The sequence below is a fragment of the Fistularia commersonii genome, chromosome 30, assembly GCF_037954325.1.
Source record: "Fistularia commersonii isolate RoL2024-O1a breed Wild chromosome 30, RoL_Fcom_v1.0, whole genome shotgun sequence".
In the NCBI taxonomy this organism is placed as follows: Eukaryota; Metazoa; Chordata; class Actinopteri; order Syngnathiformes; family Fistulariidae; genus Fistularia; species Fistularia commersonii.
Window position 1 is genome coordinate 5,613,681 of NC_141313.1, and position 16,178 is coordinate 5,629,858.

Genomic DNA, 16,178 nt, shown 5'->3' on the forward strand with positions numbered 1-16,178 from the left:
TAAGAAAAGGAAACAACCGTCAGTATTAAGGAAATTGTGGCTTTGCTAAACTGCACATATTCAACCATTCAGGAAGTAAAAACATAAAGCTACTATTTGTGCAGGTTCTGGACCGACACACTGCTTTTTACACACTTCATATCAAGAAGGAGCACATAACCAGGGAGGGAAGCAAGAAAGGAAACCATAACTTCCTTAGCGCTATACTACAGGGTGGGCTCACTTTATCAGTTCTTTCATATTCCAACATGCAACTGTGGTCATAACATTACTCAGCCTTCATTTATTATTGAAAAAAAAAAAAAAAAAAGAGATACCTTGTTCCAGTTCACAAAACATAACGTGCCATATCTGTTACGTTAACCAAATCCAAAATAACAGTATGATCACATCCACCTGTCGCTTCTCGTCTGTTAGCTATAAACACACTTCAATGCTAAGCTAATGGAATCAGGGGCCAAGTGGCTTCCCTCAGAAAACCACTGTGTGGCCTTGACACTTCTCTTATTAGCAGTCAGGTAGTAAAATGGAAATTTGTGAATGAATGAGACAAGTTGGCATCAATGCATTTCAAAGCTTTAAAATATTTAAATACTTAGATACACATTTTATTCCTGCAAATTTAGATACTTTTTTTTGTGTACAGTAAATCCTTCCTTGTTCACTGCTCACTTGCTAGTTTTGTGTAATTTCTCATAAAGTTGTTTCACCAATTAACTCCTTACAAATTGCTGACTAGACTGTTATTGACAGCAACACAAAAGTGCTTTTGCCCTTATTATACTGGCCCTGCAAAAAAAAAAAAAAGGTTGTTAAGGATAACAAAAAAAGTTGCATTCTCAGTCTTAGCCTGGTTAGTTTATGTTTGATATTTAAGTTTAACCATGTCCATGGTTAATTTGCATTAAAGTTCAACAAACAAGTAAAAAACAACAATTATTACATTATCAAATCACTGAGCTGAGACCTCGAGGTGATTGTCACAAATGCAAGGTAATGTATGGCTGAAAAGAAAAGCCAGACATATTTTTCACTATATTGATTTTCTGCATCTCACTTGTTGCTCAAATGTTGCTGGGATACATTAAAAAGCAGCAGTTCTGGGGTTAAAATCCTTGACCTCAAGCATTTCACTGTGCAGAAATGTGTCAGCAAGATAATCAGCTGCAGTTCAATGGAGCTATTCTACAGCTGACCCTTCAAATATACTTCCCTGTGGAAAAAGGGGCATTTTATCCTCTGGGGATCAATAGTACCATGAAAAGAGAGAGAGAACATCATTAGTGGGTTTTACTATTTATCACTGGTAAAGGCTTTAAAAATGGTTTCTTCTCAAAGAAATTATCATTATCAAAAAACAAATTTGGGAAAAGAAAGAAGAAATACTAAAAAATAGCATTTACACACTTCCATATATCACCCTGCTGCAACGACAGATGAAGCTTTAAGAATAAACAACTTGTCATGAGGCAAACTAGCGGTGCCAAAAATGTCTACCCGCCCAATCGCATTTTCAAGGAAACACATGGAGATAACAGCTTTATATTCTTGGTATATCAGTCAGCAAATTGTACTGGCCGATATCAAGCCCTTAACAGATATATTGGTGTACTGGTACATTTTAGCAGACAAAAAACATTCCTGGTAACTATTTCATATTCAAAATATCTGTTAAGTGTTTTCTGATCTATTTAGATTACTGACTATGGCTCACCTCAATAATGTGTTGTTATAAGTTCCATTGAAATCTCATGTCCGACACGGATTCCAAATTCTAATATTTAATTGATTTGTTTCTTACTCTAAAATATTTATATTTCTCAAGACAGGAGCTTTTTTCATTCATTCATTCATTCATTCATTCATTCATTCAGGATGTGGGGGCTGGATTCAATCTCGGCTGACGTTGGGCAGGAAGTGTGTTACATCCTGGGTACCTGTCTACATGCGGAAAGAAAAACACAACAACAGGCGGACATGCGACCTGCACATTCTCACGTTCACACACGAATACAATTTAGACTCCTCAGTGAACCTCCTGTGGAGTTTTGATCTGTGGGAGGAAGCCAAAGAACCCACAGAAAACCCACGAAGCCACAGGGAGAACATGAAGAGACATCTGAGCCTTTTGCTGACAGGATTCTCCTATCAGCCATTTTCACTCCCAAATAACGTGTGTCGACTCAAAAAAAAAAAAAAAGCCAGTACGTGCCAGGCTCAACTTATTTTAGTCACAAAACAGCCCTCCTTATTTCTGTATGTGAAAAAGAGATTAAATGAGTAATCCTCTATAATGTTTGGCAAAGTCATTACATTGCATGGCAGCCAATGGGATGCGGGAGGACAATAATTTGAAACTAGGCTTTGGTTTGTGAGGGGCTAGAGGACAGAAAGACTATGCGTATGATGAGCTGTTCCACTCATATTGGAATCAAACAGCACTTCACACACATCTACGCTGTGACCAAAGTCACAAGTTCATTAGTAAAAGAAGCCCCTTTGGCTGCGGAGAAAACGAAACAGTTGAAAAAGTCCTTGATGTCACGACTAATAACATCAAAACAATGATGAGACCAACAGCTTTTAGGGCTGGAAGTCCTAAATTGTACCGTAGCCTTTTGTCAGTCATGATTCAGCAGTAAGCAGTGACCTTCTGTCCTCAAATCTCATTACATAAAGCTTCCATTCCAGATTGATGCAAAAGTGAAAGTCAGAGCAACGGAAAGCGACGAAAAGTGTCCGCACGTTAGCAGGAGGGACGGGAACGCTCTCACCTCATTCAACACAGCTCCTCCAGACACCCCTGGTTTGTCAGCACATGGTACGGCCCATGGAGAGGGTTCCAGACTGTCCCAGAATGCAGTGTGTTGACTCGGGAACTCAGCACTCCCTGGTGGAGAAGAACAACACAAGTTTTAGTAATCAGGAGTTGATTTTTTTTTTTTTTTCTTTTTTCAAAACGCACTTTCACCCTGATAGCGTTTATCCATGTTGTGCGAGACGGCAGGAACGAGACATATTGGAATATGTTTAGAAACACAGCTTTCTTTATTTGACGTTTATTTGACGAAGGAATGCGTTAAATTCATTTTCAAAAACATAGCGGCATCAAATGCTGACATTAAAAGGCTTCCAAGGGCTTTTCACGTTAATTTCAAACAAACTTCAACACTGTTTTTGGATAAATAGTGTTTTTTTATTCAATCCTTGAGATTATGATGGTATAGGATGGAGATATTAATGTAGGGATGGGGTCATTAAGGTGACTTTTTTCCATCTATATTTTTCCAGCAGGTAACTGAAAATATCAAGGAACAGTCTCAGTAGTCTCAATAATCTCACGAAATGAAAATATTTAAAACTACTCACCTACTTTTGAGGGTAATGACTTATAAAATATAAATTAGTACATGGTTTAAAGAGAGTGCTTTCATCTTACAGCAGAAATAGAATTGTGAGTACTGGCAACACAAAGGCAAATATTCTTTGTATTTACATTTATACAGGACTAGGGTTTTTTTTTTTTTTAAAAACCCGATCGTCTATGGGTGCCGATTTCTACAGCTCTTAAGAGAGAATCAGAAGCATTATGTAACAACAACTGGATCTAAATCAACACATCTGTATCTTCACGGAAATATAACACATCAGCTTTTTCAAGTCATGTGTAGAAAAGAAAATGTAACCTATTAAATTCTTACACATTTTTACATGGGAAAGTATAGACAACCCACCCCATGCATTTCTATTTTCCTCTTTGAAATATGGAAGACTCTCACTTATGCCGTTAAAAATTCCCTTAGCTTGACATTTCTTCTCTGTATTTGTTGTTGCTGTTAAGGCTTTGATTGTTTTTTAAACTGCAGCACAAACGGAGGTCAGAGTTACACACAGAATCTGTCACATTTACAGAGAGAAAAAAAAAAACCTCCCACAGCATCTTTTAACACATGCAACAAGCTGACTTTGGAGCACACGCCCACACACCCGAGCGGAGGAGCCAGACTGGCTGATCGTTGACAGTACACACATACACACACACACACACACACACACCCACACACGAACACACACACGCCTGCTCACACACACAGAGTCACACACTGGGGGACTAATTAGGCAGGTTGTGGTGGAATGATGGGGATGTTACAACGATATAAGAGACATGTTCCCAGCCGTTTGTCAGCGACAGCCCGTGTGTGTGTGTGTGTGTATATGTGAATGTTTGTGTGTGGGTCAAAAACATCCTATTGACCCAGTTCTTACATGTCTGAAGACAAGAATGGGGTGGGGAAGTGCATATGTGCGCGTGTACATGCGCGCGCGTGTGTGTGTGTGTGTGTGTGTGTGTGCAGCTGACTGACTGCGGGTAAGTGTTTTAGAGAAGACAGACTGGGGAATTACAGTGTGTGTCTTCTAGTGTGTGTCTGTGTGTGTGCGTGTCTGCACATTACATTCATAATAGTAAAATATCATCATCCCACGCGCATTTGCTATGTATGCATGATGAGGGATTTACAGCTATGGAGGCAATGAGACATAGTGATGGAGGGAGGCACATAATGAGAGGGAGAAAGAAAGAAACGTCTGGTGTGGCAGATATGGGCAAATCAATATGTTTTCACTGTGTGCTACAATATAATGTCAGGATAAGTTAAGCGTGTATTCACACACAAACACACACATACTCTGTCTGTCCTGGCTGCCCGTATACTAACACCATGCGGGCACAGAGAGAAGAATGTGCAACTGATTACAAGACACCGACCAGGAAAAGAACCCCTCCCACAGTGTCAAAAAGAAAAAAATGTGAGGGACAAATAAAGACTTGAGAAGATGTATGGACAAAGAGAGAGACAGAGAAAGAGAGAGAGGGAGATCTAGAGGTGACACAAAGGAAGACAGATGGAGGGAAGAGGAGAAGAAAGAGATGAAGGCGAAGCAGACGGAGAACAAAAAAGAGAAGCGATGGAGAGAGAAGCAGATGGTGGCAGAGAAGAGGCAGATATAAACTAACTGGGAGGACAATACTGGCTCAGCTGGTGAGGCACAGCAGGGAGTATGGGAAGCTAAAAAATGTCAGCGGAAGAGGGAGGGAGGAAGATGGTTGCTGAGAAGGAGGGAGGTTACACCAAGACACAGAGCCATGATTTACATGGAGAACTTTAACATGTATTAGGGACATGGAATCCCTGCTTTGCCCGAGCAGCCCAGTGGTAGTTAACATCCATGATTCTCCATAAGATGTAGCCAGAACTTAAAAAGAAATCAAGCTTTTTATCTTAAAACTCTGAGAAACCACGCTAAACTACACAAACCACAATCATATCACAATACTGGTTGATTTCAGATATGATTAAATCTCAAATAGCAAAGACTACAGAGTGAGCACTGGTAACTGCAGTGCTTCTCTTCTCTCTCATGTGAGAAATTTGTTGTGCTGTTATAACCCAAAGAAATTTCCCCCCAGCAACAGGTTTTATTAAATTTTTTTTTTATTACTTTTTTTTGCTTAATCGGTCGGAAAATGGTTGATCACTTGAATCTCGTTATAAGCAGAGCTGATAAGTTGTGTTGGACCATCAGGCTCCTATGAGTCCTATCAATAAAAAAAACAATTTACGTACATAACACTCACGCATTGTGGGGAAAGAATAAATGTGACAACAGACTTCTTTAGGGTATTTAGAACAGAATATCATGACATATTGTCATTGGTTCAGAAATCCATGATAGCATCTTTATTCATTCACGTTGAGATTTTTCAATTTGGGCGTGGCTACATAGAAACATTTATTGAACGTCATCAACACCAAGCTGTTTTCAAAGCTGTGGTTGTGCCATTATTTTGTTACTTTAAGAAAAAGAAAAAAAAAAAAATCTGCTCCTTGATTTCAGGTTCAGCATCACCTATTTTAAATTCTGAGCCTTTCCTTTGTGCGTCCATCCTGTTTCCTGCACATTTATCTACTCTGAATTTACATGTGTGTTTATTTCCCTGTGTGCTTTTGCGTCACTGATGCTGTCATAACGGCTTTTCTTTGATATTCCAGTTTCTAGTCCAAGAACTCTTCAGCTGTAGTTCCTGCCTTTGCCTGGATTCCTTCCGTCATAATAAACAGTAATTCATCTTCATCTGTTAATAAGTGTTTCCCTAGAGTGTCTAACCAATGAACTCCCTGCCTGCCCTCACGAGCCCCTCCTTCTCGTTTTTTTTGTAATTAGTCGGGTTATTTTTTTTGAAAAGTATTTACTCCCACGTAGAAATTGGACAGCAGTTAATCAATAGATCATACTAATTAGGATCTGTTTGCTCCTGCCTCATACCCTGCATTTGTGTCCTTCATCTGGCCATCACACCCTGAAGACGGATAATATTATCGATTTCCAGATATCGAACATTGCCTGGTCAAAATTACTTAACATTGTGCGACAATGCATTCTTCTTTATCAAATTAGACTCTAATTTGCCAAGACAGTACCCTTGACTGTATTCAAAAATATTGGTAAAATCACTCATGTATATAAAAAAATTAAAAAGAAATGGCCAAGTATTGGACAAATTGCAATCTATTAGAGGGAGGAAGCTTCTGAATATTGTTCGATCTATTAACTATTAACCAGCCCTTCAGCTATTAAGAGTTTTTTTTCTTAATTAACATGGAAATGATTGAATTCTAGACTTTGATCCCTAACACCTACGCAGTGCATCCACCAGTCAAACTGAAGCTTGAAGCAAATCCCCTGAGCCAGTGCTAGAATATCAAGCTCTCATGTTTATTTGTATGATTTTATTAAACACTAAACACTTATGCAGGCTTTGAACTGATGGAATGAGTTTGCTCAGAGTAATAAAGCGAGGAATACTGTGATGAACGTTTATTGCTAAGTGTTTGCTTCACTGCAGCGGTAGATATAAATCTTCATCAAATGACATAAATGACAAATATCAAGACCCGGATTCTGATACTTTATTTTCAGTCTGAGGTTTCAAGATGCAGGATGGATATGACCGTGATGAACGAAATGCAATGAAACTGTATCCCTGTCGGATTCGATAGTTTTTTTTTTCCCTCTACATGCACAAATAGACACACACGCATGCACTTATCACCCGCCAGGCTACACTTACAGTCGTACACAAGCCAATGCAAAAAAAAATTATTATTCATGTCCGATCTTTACACCAGGCACACGAACTGAGTTAGACATGGCACAATGTAGACCACATTACTTGAAAGACTGATTGAACAGCAAAGTACAGAGGAGCAAGCAGAACCCTGGAAAGTATTGTGAATGTGTCATTATGTCTCATTTTTGTTCAATTTAGGTATGCCTTTTTTTGTTACCCCTTTCATATTTCATATATTTAACAGTCACAGCTGGTCAAAGCCGGAGACATAGTCACACAATAACCATGTGATCAATGCGAGTCCTCAACCAATTCGAAAAAATACAAAGAAACAAAAGTACAAAAACAAAAACAGTACTGAGAGCGAAGACAAGCCAGTAAAATATATCATCTGAATTTGTCAAATACGGGTGAGAGAACAATGCTTTAGACACAGCTTCTGCACCGCACATGAAGGAGAACAAAAACCATCTTGCACGATGTTTCGGGAGTGTCGGCGCTTCAGTGTTTTGAGTCTTATCTTGTTGTTTATTCTCTTTTAAACCCAGTGAACGGCTCCATGGTTGTCGGTCTGCGATTACGCATGGCGATCCAGATCGAAATGTTTAATATGTCTGGCATGTGTGGGTGTTTTTCAGTACTTCACTGGATGCTGGTACGATTGCACTCCGAATACCTCGGTCCACTCAAACATCACTTGATCTGTACAAGTGGCTGCATTCTTCCCTTCCCTCTCTTTGCCAAGGGTGGTAAAAAAAGGGAGAGAAGGAAAAAAACACGTCCACCCACAATCGCCAAGACTAAGCCAAATCCGTTGCCTGATGTACGAGTTTTGCCTCGTGGGGCAGTCTTTTTTTGAAATGGCTCTAGACTGTGGAACCACAACTACTGGGTTCTAAAGCTAAAATCCACAGTAGGCGTATCTAAAACGCTCATGAAGGTTGCATTCCTGTCTTTTCAACAAGTACTTGCTGCAGCTGAAAAGTACAGTCTTGAATGTAAGAGTAATAACATGGGCAGTTTGAACTTTTAAGGCCCAAGGTTCAGAAGATAAGATATGAAAAAAAAAAAATTCAAATTCACATAAGCTACAAAAAAAAATATCTAAAGAAAAATACCCTTTAATTGCATATTTTGCAGAATTACAAAAAAAATTCTAGACAAGAAATAAAATTGTCTCATGTAGACTGTTGTGTTTTAACTAAATCATGGCATGATACATTCTTATCAATTTTCAAATAATTTTGTCTTTCTGCCTTTGAAATCATTCCTACTATTTCTTCTGCATAAGTATGCATTTCAGATTGCTGACAGTAGGGGGGGAGAAGTGAGCCACCTGAACCAATGCAAACGGTGCTCGTGTCTTAAACAAAAACTTCATTTCCGAAGACAACAGAATTGGCTCGAGAATTATGGTGGAATGAAAATAGAGTTTCATCTTTGCGTGTACAGCTGAATTTTATTTTCTGTGGTACAAAGTTATGATGAATCTTTAATAGGACTGACAATCACACTAGCTGTATCACACACACACACACACACACACACACACACACACACACACACACACACACACACACACACACACACACACACACACACACACACACACACAGACCAAATGCTTTGGGAGCTGACGTAGTGTCTGACAGCTGTTTGGTTGGTTGGGGCAGAAGAATGCACTGGGTCTTTTTATATGTGTATTTGTGTGTGTGTGTGTGTGTGTGTGTGTGTGTGTGTGTGTGTAGTGTTCTTATAGGCCTGACCATCATTGTAATATAAGGGAAATGCCTTCCTCAACCACAACCCAATTCTCTCAGACTTCAGCATATCTGCCATACCACGAGCCGGGAATCAGCCCTCTGAAGGTTCAAGGTGCTTGGGGAAGGAAGGAATGTTATCTTGGGTGCACACGTGTGTAGAGACCAGTGTCTTTTACTTATTACCATCATTTGTCTAACATTCCACATGCTTTGTTCCTGGAAGTGTGTATGCAGCAGCTGTGTTACTTTAGTGCCATGAAAACATTCCCGTTATTAACAAATTTAACGCCCAAATTTATGAAACACTGCTGGAGGAACAGAAAGAAGAAACAAAGATCCCAATCCAGGAAGCCGCCACAAAGCCTTTGACAATGAAAGACATAAAAGAGTGGTAAGAATTTCCCCGTAAACAAAACTCTCCCCCTTGGCCTTCCCCCTTGTTCAACTCTTCAATCAAACACCCTTTAAAGCCATTCTCCTCAGTTTGACCCACAATAATAAGCTAAAGTTTGGGGCCGTCAAGGATGCGCGCAATCCAAACACACCGAGATGAGAAATGACACTGGAAGCTGGATACAACCAGCAGCAGGTTTGTCAAAACTACAGGCATTTCAGGCTATTTTTTCATGCCCAATGAAAATCGGTAGAAAATCTATAATGTGCTCAGTATTAAGGGTGTAAATCATATAGTAATGATACAATATGATCCAAATGCTATCCTCAATACAATTTAAAACATGATGGATTCAGTATGCAATATTATCAAAACACGATCTTATTGTTTGTTAATATTATCAGGATACATAATCATCATAATACTAAGGTCGGTATGCAATATTATTTCTGCAGTTTCAAATCTATTATCAGTGATACTGATATTTTCAGCAGGCAGTTTTGATTTTTTTTTGCATTCGGTTTTTGCATTCTCTTGTCCTGTAGCAAAGTTTAATAGATTCTGAACCTGCAACCAGGATGCATAGTTGTATGAAGAATATTCTGAAACTGTGATGCATATGGTTGAACTTTGAAAAGGGCAGAAAACAGCAGAGAAATAGAAAGCTTGACTTATACTGCAATTTTGTTGCATTTCATCCTTTCTACCCCCTTAACTTCAATGTTCTGGTTATTTTCCTTTTATTGACTGAATAACATATTTGCAGGAATTCTATTAAGTTTCACTAGAGCCAAAATCCATCTATCAATAAAATGTTGCCATTGAAAAATAAGAGCTACTTCACAGTTTTCATTAGAAGACAGTCATCACTATTTATGACAATGCCTCATAACCACCTCATGATGTAAGCAGGCCATAGGAGCTCTACACTGTGAGTACAAAAACGACTTAAAATTGCAAGCAGAACATGCACATACAAGCTAACATAGAGTGTGTTCATTCATACCAAATATAGGACAATGGACTATGACAGAATCCAAGGTTGTGTGCATGTGTGAGGGTGTGTGTTGCGCTGTGAAATTCTGCATCACAAGGGCACTCTGAGAGAATAGGAAGTATGCTTTCTGTGCCACACCTCTCCTTGGCAGTCAAACAAGGACACACACACACACACACACACACACACTCTACAACACATATACACTCACTCACACAGACACATACACACGCACACACTGCTAAGAGATTTTAATTGGACACTGATTTGCCAGTTAGTGTTCTTGCCACTCTCTTCACCTCACTGTGCTGGCGACCTGCCCTGGAGAGCCTGGCAGAGACACAGCTGGACCTGGAGAATGTGCTTGACTGTGTGTGTGTGTCTGTGTGTGTGTGTGTATGTGTGTGTGTGTGTGTGTGTTTGTGCGCGAGTGTTTCAAGAGTGGTTTATTCTAAATGAATTACTTTCACAGGAGAGTGTGTATTAGTGCAAACACACACTGGAGAGCAGAGTAGGTAGAGTGGTTTATGTTAACAATAAATATCTCCTCTATTCCACACAAACATACTTTTGTCTGTGGGGACTTTGTCGCAAATAGAAGTCAGACTTAATTTGCACTTTCCAAAACTTTTTTTTTTTTCAGGATATTTTTTTTTGCACAACGTTGACAACATTTCTATATGGGTTAAACCAGGACATCGAAAAATAGTGAAGGTGAAAAACTGCCTTTAACACTTTGGTGTTTGAAGGTTTTTCGAGGACATTTTGCCTGAAAAACTGCATGCATGTTCCATTTGACGGTAATTAAGTGCAACCAGTTGAGCAGGTACTTTGTATACGCAACCACAGGAGTGTACTGCGGAGCACATTTGAGGAAAGAATGGACAAGAATAAAATACACATTTAGAGTCTACCTGGGTTAAATTATGATTTCCAGCAGGTAAAATGAATAGTCTGAGCAATATCTTGTGTGCTTGAGTGTGTGTGTGTGCATGTACATGTGTGTGATTTATGTGCCAATACCAGAAGGGAGATTACAACCTACCCTACAATATTTTGCCCAGCGGTGACACTCACTCCTCATCCATCCCGCACACACTCACACAAACATACATTCAGACAAATACATCTACAAGCAACCCAAGGTTAAACCAAAGAGGATGAGATAAGTGTGTGGTCTGGAAGCGTATTTGTGTATGAATGCATGTGTGCGCAAGTGCACGTTTCTGCGTGTGTTTATGCACGTGTGCGCGTGAATGTGGCCATGCATGTGCATCTTTGTGGGTAAGTGGGGTGACATCATTACTAGAGAAGAGCACTATCCTTTACTGATGGAGAAGGGTTGTTATGCTCGTCTGTTGTGAGCTCATCGCCCAGCAACCAGACAAATGGACCCTGCTAAAGTGTGTGTGTGTGTGTGTGTGCGTGTGTGTGTGAGTGTGTGTCTCTCAGGCCTATAGTTTGCTAAATTTAATGTCTCACAAGACACATTCAGTAAGAAAAAAAACTCTGCTTAATAACACGTACAGATTTTCCCATTATAGATTGAATAATGACATTACTGAGAAAACCAGTGATATTTAACGCCCCCCAAAACACACACAAGACAGCTGTCCGGTTTTTACATTGACAACTAAATATCCGTTGCAACTGCATTCTTACATGTTAATTCACAGCAAAGCTGACTGTTCACAAATGTGCAGTTAGAACAACAATGCCCTCATTTGTGATTCTGTGATTAGGGCACACCATGTGTGTTGTGTTGAGAAAATTTAGGACAATAATGTCAGGATATTTCCCTTTTTGAAAAGATTGAAGGAGCACAAACCAGTTCAAGTGTGAGCCTTTTTGACCGGAGAGGTTCAATAACTTTATATAAACTGAAAGTAATCCACTACCTGCAGTGCTGCTGGAGAGGAAATGTAACCATGGTGAACATGCCTCCAATGCATGATTATGATGTATTTTTTTAAATTATTCCTTGTGGGTTTTTTCACACTAATAATATCCCTTAGTTTTGATAAAATGTCCCAGATAACATTTTACAACTTGAATCACAGGATGATGTATGCAGCTCATTCAAGCTGAAAGTCACCAAAGGTCATCTTTCCAGGAGAACCAGTGGAATCCATAACAACATAAAACACTCCTGCCTACAACCTGTTCCCTGCTCAGGAAAGATTGGTTGAGGAAATTTGCCAGAGGTTCATCCATGAGGAATACCCCATGACGTGTCACGACTGGAGACTTAGCTTCCTCCCTGTGTTACCGTGGTTACAGAAACATCTTGCAGCTGCCATTTTGATTAAATACCACTCGAATAAAACGCTGAATATGTAATGAAACAAAACTGGATACCTGTTGAACTGGATCCTGATGTGTTGCAGTGTAATTTATGAATGAATGTGTCTACACAAGCTATATAGTACTATTCTTCATCCCTAAAGAAATCAATATTTTGATTCTAAAGCACAAGGATAACTTCTTGATACAAAAAAATCCAACCAGACAATAGTAGCATACTTACAGTTTTCTGGTGAAAATTAAAAATTAAGGAACAACTAAAGTGACCCAAAAAAGGATTATGGAGTCTGAGAAAATAGACTCCTTCACAGACGTTAGTATTTATTTTATAGCTTTCAGTAATGTAGCCCCTGCAAAACAAGCAGATGAAAATTATCCCGCACTGCGTTGCATCTTTATTCTACCCCGTGACTTTGTGTTTCACGCATAAAGAGGAAGTGGCTGTGACCGGGCCCCAGCTTCACTGACAATGACTCTCAGCTGTTTTGCGTACGTCCATGACTCGTGATGAACCCGGGATTGTGGGAAAAGAGGTAGGCTGCATTGTGAGCATGAACAAAACATTAGCAGGATTTAAGCCAATGGCTTGAATTGATTTATTCATGTGACCTGCATGTGACTCCTTGGCATAGAGATGTTAAAGGTGAAAAAAAGCAAATTCTGCATCTCCCTTTACCAATCATGTGACATGTCACAGAGCTCCTGTGTGTGTGAACTCTCTGCAATTCCCATCATCCTTCACACCTTCCCTTCACTTTACTGAATAAAAGAAGAGGTTGATCTTGGGTTTCAGCTGCTCTTGACTGTCATCTGAGCTGAAGGCACATGAGAACATAATGTGCATATTTCTATGTCTGTACTTTCACCCAGAAGTCACCGTTAATAAATACCAGAGTGAAATACCATATTTCAACCCCCCCCACAAAAAAAAAAAAAATAATAACACTGCTCATCTAGTATGTGTTCTGAATGACGTTCCTCTTACTCTGCTCTTGTGTTCTCCCGTTGCAGGATTCAGTTCTATGTGTGCTAATCTAATTTTGCCAGTTGCTAGCCATATCACTGAACTTGATGGCGGTGGGTGGTAAAGGCTAATGGTTCGCTGACATTGGCTGTCTACTGAGGTTGCATTTATGCATTTTTTCACGGCCATGGATCACGGGATGCATCAGTATTTTTGAAGCTCTTTTCTCTGCTAGCGATACAACTGCAAACCTTCAGTTTTATATCATCTGCTTGTCATTATGAGGCAGACCTGCATTTTGTCATTTTATGCCTGAACTTCATTCTTTTAGCCCTATCACTATACCAATCTCACACATGCGCGCACTCACTCACACACACACACACACACACACACACACACACACACACACACACACATTCGCAGAGGGTTTCTTAGACTGCCAGCCGCTGGGCGGCCAAACAAAAGAGACACAACAGTAACGTCACGTCACAAAAATCTCCTCCGAGATAGTGGCTCAGCCTGTTCTGATGTCACCTTCGGAGCCCTGAGTTTTCAGGCGCTTGCTCATACCTAAATCAGTATAAGGAGCCTTAAGGTCTTACAGGAAGTGACAAATGACTAAATAGGAGCTCAAAAACAAAGCGGTGTTTGTGTTGTGTCAAATGCGCTGTCAGGTGGTTGTAACCGTCGCTGCAATTTCGCAGCGTGCTCACATCATGCACTCATGTAGGAACCTTTGGTGTTTTTGATCAAGTTAAATTGCAAGAGGCGTAGGAAGCTGGGATGGTGGTAATGGTGATTTGATGGTTTGTACGTGGCTGAAATGAGAGCAGAAGAGAAACTCGAGTTGCTTATACGCATCCGGCCTCCGGTTATTGATGGAAAGTTTTGTATGAGTCACCGCTAATTATGGAAATGTAGTTCTGGTGTTTTTCCAGGATACAGTCTTGCTTGTTTGTTTCAGCTGCTGTTGACATCCCCTTCTGTACCTTTGCTGAAAGAAGTATGTTTTGGGATGTTTGTTTGGGAAGTCATGCTGGAACTTATCAGAGTAGTATTTCTAGTAACCATAATATCCACTTGTTTAAACAGCCATAGCCATTTCAGTGTAAGAGTGACAATTTTGTGGGTGTGTACAATAGATGGAATTTAACACTGAATCGCTTAAAGGATTAAAATAAAAAAAAAAGGATGAGACAGAGCGCAAAGCAACAGGAAGGTAAGAAGCTAGAAAAAACAATTGTGGAAAAAGTGCAAAATGTGATTTTATAGACAAATCAGGTAGAAGGGACTCTCAAAGTAATTTGCAGATCAATCCACACCTTTGTGCTAAGTTCGGGTGGACAATTTTAATAAAGCTGTTAGTGAATTGAGAAGGAACACACAGCTTTTCAGTACTATTACACAATAACTACAAACAGGGGTACCAATTAGCATTTGGCGGAAACTAATTGACTGTGTCTGCGAGCCCTTAGGCAATGCGGTGTGCAGTCTGGGTTCTTCAAGATTCTTCCTCTCACCCGGGTGGTCCTGAAGACAACAAACAACACCCCTCCCACCCAGGAAAACTACACCTGCTCGTGTGTTCCGTTCCAACAAATAGCAGCACGTTTAAAAAAAAAAATGACATCACCCACCGGCAAGGCTGTGTGTAAAAGCACAGAGCGGAATACAGGGACTTGGATTTATATCTGATGGAGCACAAGATCTTGCTGTTGAGAAGTGGAGAGTGCTGGAAAACGTCGCAGAGCAAAGGCTGTTCTGTTGTTCCACCCGTAGGGGGACTGAAGCAGAGCCGCACTCCCCCATGGTGTGAAAAAATATAAATATCTGATGCATATTTAGATCAGAATAAATTAAATTAAAACAATTACTATCGCCTTTAAAGCAGACCTGGGCAATGCATCACAAAACATAAAATACAAGCTCTGAAAAGTGCAATATATAATTACAATGAATGCAATAATTACTGTCAACTTTTAATCTTCACTCTTGGGTTTTGAACATTAGCTGTTAATTTGCTAGTTTTTCTTTGAATTCATAAATCACATATTTTTAAAGCAAAGACTCTTGATTGTTGTAAAACATCATGAGAAAAAGCTACCAGGAAATTGAGTGATGAAAAACCTTTAAGTTAGATACAAAACTGTTGGCGGTTTAAAAAAAAACAACAGACTATCAACAATGACCAACAATTAGCACACAATCACACACACAAACTACATAAATATTAAGTTTCGATCATACCAAATACTGCTGTTTGAATGGCTGAACTGGTACAGGTCCCTCCACAACCCTGAATGTAGGATGAGCAGGATAGATAATAAATGAATAAATGTATTTTAAAACCATAGCATACACGCAGGGTCCATGGGTTAACTGGTATATTTGAAGACAACTCATTTCTTTTCTCAAGTGTTGATCGTCACAATTTTCTATTCACGACAATCAATTGCCTCGGCGGAATGCATATAATCACTGCAATATAACTACTGACATTTATTTCTACCCCCTGTGCCCAGCAGAAGGAGAGAGAAAAAAAAAAGCGTCTCTGAACTGAGACTGTTTAGAAAAAAAATACAGGAGTGGGGAAAAAAAAAACGCAGTGGGAGACAAGTGTG

The 16,178-nt window shown here is 39.7% G+C and overlaps 1 protein-coding gene across 2 annotated transcripts in view; it reads right to left on the reverse strand.

The window, feature by feature from the left end:
• Window positions 1-16,178, reverse strand: part of atxn1a (ataxin 1a) — a 104,807-nt gene that overhangs the window by 30,231 nt on the left and 58,398 nt on the right. Inside the window, exon 3 of one of the 2 annotated variants that reach the window (XM_086177684.1) lies at window positions 2,775-2,890. The gene's annotated coding sequence lies outside the window, so the exon portion shown is untranslated. Of the gene's footprint in view, window positions 1-2,774; window positions 3,269-16,178 lie in introns of those variants that run through there. The other variant, XM_086177685.1, reaches the window with a different exon arrangement.